This window comes from Octodon degus, unplaced genomic scaffold (genome assembly GCF_000260255.1).
Source record: "Octodon degus isolate 3935 unplaced genomic scaffold, OctDeg1.0 scaffold00270, whole genome shotgun sequence".
NCBI lineage: Eukaryota > Metazoa > Chordata > Mammalia > Rodentia > Octodontidae > Octodon > Octodon degus.
The window spans coordinates 1,291,218-1,296,968 of NW_004524846.1; positions in this window are offsets into that span (position 1 = coordinate 1,291,218).

Sequence of the window (5,751 nt, forward strand, 5' to 3'; positions counted from 1 at the left end):
AATCTGTCTTACTTCACTAAGCATATTTTTCCAGGCCTACATGTGTTATGAGAAATGGTACCATCTCCTCACATTTTGAGAGTGAATAAACCTCACCTGCAAGCACACCATTTTCTTTACCCATTCATGTGTTAACAGATGCCTCCATTGCATACCCATCTTAAGAACTGTGGATAGCGCTGCGCTGGACAAGGCAGCACCCATATTCATACAAGGTTGTGAGTTCATTTCCTTCAGATATACATCTGGAAGGAGATGTGCTGGGTCACAGGGTAATTCTATTTTTAACTTTTTAGGAAACCTCATTTATTTTCAAATTCTCTGCACCAGTGTTCATTTAAATTACCTGTGTTCTATTTTCTGAAATTTCTTGCTATTGTCTTCATCTTTTGCTTTTTCTGATGACAGCAGTACTCCCAAGTGTGAGGTCTTATTGTCATTTTGACTAACATTTCTCCAGTGATCAGTGACCCTGAACAGTTTTTCCTACTCCTTTTGGCCACTGTCCATGTTCTTTGGAGAAAAGCCTACTCAGGCCTCTTGCTAATGCACGCTCATCATTTTCTCCTGAGTGTGTTAGTTTGGATCATCTCAAGCCATCCACATGTTTCTAGAGTAAAAAGGACAATGGTCTTATGAAGCGCTAGTCTAGCTGGGCATGGTGATGCACACCTGTAATCTATCACTTGTGAGGCTGAGGCAAGAAGGAGCACGGTGAGTTCAAGGCCGGCCTGGAAAACATAGTGAGAGATCCTGTCTTAATAAAGAAAAACAAAGATCAATGACATTCTGATCTAGTTGTGGGATAAAAATATGTAAACTTCTTATCTTCCCTGAAGTTACATGAAAAAACATAACATTTTTATATTTGAGTTTTTGTATTTGAATTTTATATTAATATTTAATGGCATAAATATTTATTTCTAATATGCTAGCAAAAGAATTTTAGTTATAATAGACTAAATAATGCTTTATTTTTTTAGTGTAACTATTTTTATACTTTAACATATTTTAGGAATATTGGTGAACTCTACAGATGATTTTATGTTTCATGAAATTTATGTTTTATATTTATATTTTTGCAATGGAAAGCAAAGGCTTTTCCAAATATATTTTGGGTATTATTCTACTTCTCTTTATTTTGCTTCCATATTAAAGTATTTTATGATTCCCATTTTACATTTCCATTGTAAGTAGTTTAAACTTTTCAATTTCAGAGCTTTTTAACATTAGCAAATGAAGTTGTGACACATTGTTTTCCTTTACTCATATTTTCTACATTAGCAGGTTTCTAAAAATTAGTCCTGCTCAGGCTGTTCATTTCTGCTGACACATAATGGTATTGCTGCAGTTTGTAAATAGCAACCAGCTTGCCTGTGCACTAATGACATTTCCTAAGGCATTTTCAGAAAGAGAATTCTAAAAGAGAGTATGAAATTGAAACCTTTGTTATATTAAAAGAATGACAAAATTTTCCACTTCTGGGAGTAGTAAATAGTCTCCAAGGTAAGAATAGGGCATAGTGAAATTTTAAAAATTTAGAAAGTCCAGGCACTTCTTTTTTATCTTCTGGGTTCTGCCTCTTTTCTCTTTCTCTGTCTCTGTCTCTGTCTCTCTGTCTCTGTCTCTCTCTCTCTCTCTCTCTCTCTCTCTCTCTCTCTCTCTCTCTCTCTCTCTCTCTCCTTGCATTCCTTTTCTCAGTTGGATTTAATTTCTTTCCATGCACTGTTCGTTGAATCTAGCTGTCCAATTCACTTTCACAAGGAGGGAACCTCATAATAAATAATAAATATTGGGGACTTTTTTCTGGTCTTGAATGACTCAAGTTCCAGTCCTTCTACTATGAAAACTGTGTTCTTGTAACTTCTAAGGTTCATCAGTTCCTAGTGTCCTAGGGAAACATCACAGCAGACCTGTTAGAGATCTTACTGCTGTGTACAGTCTATAAAATCAAGGTGAAGTGAGACAATGGCATATCTTAGATGATGCCTCATAGTCAATGAAATAATACACATGTCACAAAAGTAATGAAAATATACTCTTCTCAGTAGTCATACTTTACATTAAATGTCTGAGTACCTTGTCATTCTACAGAAAATTTTTAGTATGTAAAAGTCATGCTTTTATGATACACATGGTAATGAGTTTTGTTTTGCTGAAGAAATTGGTACTGCTCTGGCTATATTCCTTTAAGTAAATTTTAGTATGAGCATTTGGAATTTTAATTCATGTAGCTTACTTTCATAACTCTGATGAGTTTCCATCAGTGCAACTTAACTTGATTATTGGTTAACTACACCAGCAGCAAAAATTCAGAATTGAGGAAAGCTTTGGCCATCACCTCACAAGAGTGAGGTTTTATGGGCTTATCTCTGTCTCATCTAATTTTGCACCAATGAAAATTTTTAAGCTGCATCCCTCCTTGCTTCTTCCTTCTAAATGTCACCTATGTGCAATTTAAAATCCTCTGTATTTCCTTTCTGGTCTCCTTTCTATTTTGTATACTGTTTATTAAAAAAAAATTTAGAAGCTGTAATTCACATAAACTTAGGCAAAGGAAAAATCTTCAAGTTTCTAGAGGTGTGGATACAGACTTTTTTTATTTCTATCTTATCTATTTATTCTTTTATTTATTTGAGAGAGAGAGAGAGAGTGTGGTGTGTGTGTGTGGCCAGCTCAGCCCACGAGGGGGCTGGGCTGGCTGGCATGTGGTGCTGGGGGATTGAACCGCGGCCCCGATGCTTTGCTAAGCTTGTTCCAAGTAGGTGCTTTAGACCACTGAGCCATCTCTCCAGCCCCTTATCTATTTATTCTATGTATTTAGTAGAATACAGTGTCTACAGGGTCTCACTACACAGATTGGACTCACAGTCCTCCTCTTGGTTTCAGCCTCCCAAGAGCTGGGAATACAGGCTCACGTCATCATGCCCAGTCTCAATTGCCATCTCAGTGCACCCCAGGGGGCAGGACCAGCACGGTATGCCAGGGACCATATCTTGGTCCCTGCATTTCCTAAGCAGGTGCTTTAATCTGCTTAGCTATCTGGCCCTGGATACAGATTTTTAAGAGGCAGCATTCAAGATTTTATAACCATTATAGACCATACACTTGCACTTTATAAACTGTAGCTATATTTTAATGCCTGGAGCAGTCATTATCTTAATTAGACAGAGATATAAATTAAAATCTATGGTGAAAGTCTAATTCCAAGTACATGGTTACACAGTGGTAATTGTAATCCTTCTTTTGACTTCTTCCTTGGGATAAAAACCATATGTGCTATGCCAAGAGTTTATGGCAATATACAAAAATGCTGGATGAACAAACTGTAAAAGAAATAGATTCTGTGTGAATTAAACTTAGATTGAAATCACTTGTAAAAAAATCACACTTGTAATATTCTGGATTTTACCAAATTCATTTTTAAGATGTTATTTTTACTCAACCAGGATTGTATCATCTACATCAAAGTATCCTATCTAGTATATCAAAATATGCCTGTGTGTTTTAAAGTTTGATATGGCCTGCAGCAGGACTGAGAGCAGGCTCTGCTAAGGAATAGTTAAAAATATATGGGTACCTTGGAAGTTATTTGATGCTATTCTCTGCCGTCAGTTAAACACTAAAAACTATACAAAATTACAAATGGCACGCAGGCCAGATTTAAAAGAACAGGATGGGCCTGGAGCATGTAAGAGGATTCAAAGAATAGAAGCAGTTAATTTTTGTACATGACGTAATTTGCTTCCAATGTGCTATCTCTTGAGCTGGTGGGACCTTGGGGAGCATATGGGGTCTGGTGCTGTTTGTGTTCCTGCTTTGAAAACATAAAAGGAAGTTGCTATGTCCTTTCCCATTACAAAAACATGTTTCTTTTGGGTATGTGCTGGTGTCATTACCTGCACCACGTAATTTTCTGATTTTGATACCTGTGCACTGGCTGGTTTTTACTTTTTTATTATTCCAGTACTGGGGATCAAACTTCAGACCTTGTGCTTGCCAGCCAGGCACTTATGCTGCTGAGCTATATCCCCAGTCTTGACTGGATTTTTTTTAATGCTTATAAAATTGTTACCATCCATTTGTAGGTATGGTGCAGAGATGTGAACATCAACCAAGGTTTATAAGAGCTACAAAATGACATGAAATGACATGAATCTGTCCTACCTATCTGGATTAGGCATTTTCCAATTATTGGAAAAAACCTCACATATTAGAAGAAAAGTTTATTTAGGTATAATTTTAGATGCTCTTGTCTTTGGTTTGTTGATTCCAAGGCACAAACAGTATGATAGAGGGTGTAACAGAGGAAAGCTGGTTAGCTACAATTGAAGAAGGAAAGAGAGAGAGAGAGAGAGAGAGAGAGAGAGAGAGAGAGAGAGAGAGAGAGAGAGAGAAATGCCCAATGCCCTACCTCTATTTAAAGGTAATTACATAGTTATCATTATTTAATTCATAATATATGAGACTTTGAGGGGACATTTTATTTACTTCTGAAGTGTAATGACTTCCCTAATGAAAGTACCACCAGGCTAGTGTAATTTCAGGGCATTGAAAAATGTTTCATCTATCACAATTTAGTAATAATTATGATTTATATGATAATAAGTTGATCTAAATCAAAGTTCTGGGCTGACTTAGAGAGAGATGAATTTCAGTGAGGCCTCTGAAGCTATATTCATTGGGTCTTCTCATCATTTCTTTCAGCACCAACTCATAACATACAACAAGAGGTGGCAACCTGGGGCACAGAAGACCACCAGGGCTGAGTGGGAATACCCTCCAGCCCACCAGATCCTACTTTGAGCCAATGCCCAGGCCCAGGGTTTGTGTGTAACTTACTCCATAAGACAGATAGATGTGGAAACCTGGGGCAGAACTCCCTACAGTGAGGCTAGAGGCAAGACCCACCCAGCTAATCCAGGAGGAAAACATCTTGCCAGAGTGGCACAGTGGGTTCACCTACAAGGGCTTCGGCAAGAAAAAATGGATCACAGGTGCCAGAACCACACACCCCTGGATGAGTTTGAACTTGGTAGATCTGGACCTCGCGCTAAGGTAATAACTGCACCAAAGCTCTACACCAAAGGTCAGAAGACAGTGCTGCACAAAATGACAAAGAGAAGGGGAAAAATGCATTCTAAAGCCCTGGGGCTATCTGGAACAAATGCAGGAGACAATAGCACAGAAGAAGTTGGAACTCACAAACCTGAAATCTCTGAAATAATAATATCTGAAGTAAAGAAACAACCACAGAAAGGTATAGAGGAAATCAGTTCAGAAATAATTTTTGAAGTAAAAAAAGAAATGATAACTATAATGAAAGAATTACTAAGGGCTGTTAAAGAAGTCACTGGTAAAAAATTAGAGGGCAATAAAAATGATGGAATCCTGGAAAAAGCAATATAGAGAAAGAAATAGCATGCATGAAGCAGATTCAAAGAGATATATAGGAACTGAAAGCCTCAATCACAAGCTGGAAAAACTGAGTGAAGGTGAAAATAGACATTCAGACCTTGAAGTCACCATTGCAGCTAGTGAAAAGGTAAGAAAAGATGTCTTAAAAAACAACTAGGGTGCAGGAAAAAATAATTCAACATCTTCAAGATGATGTAAAGATGAACAACATGGGGCTGGGGAGATAGTTCAGTAGAATAAATGTTTGCCTGGCAAGCACAAGGGCCTGAGTTCAATCCCCAGTTCTGAAAAAAAAAAAAGATGAACAACATAAGATTAATAGGCATTAATGAG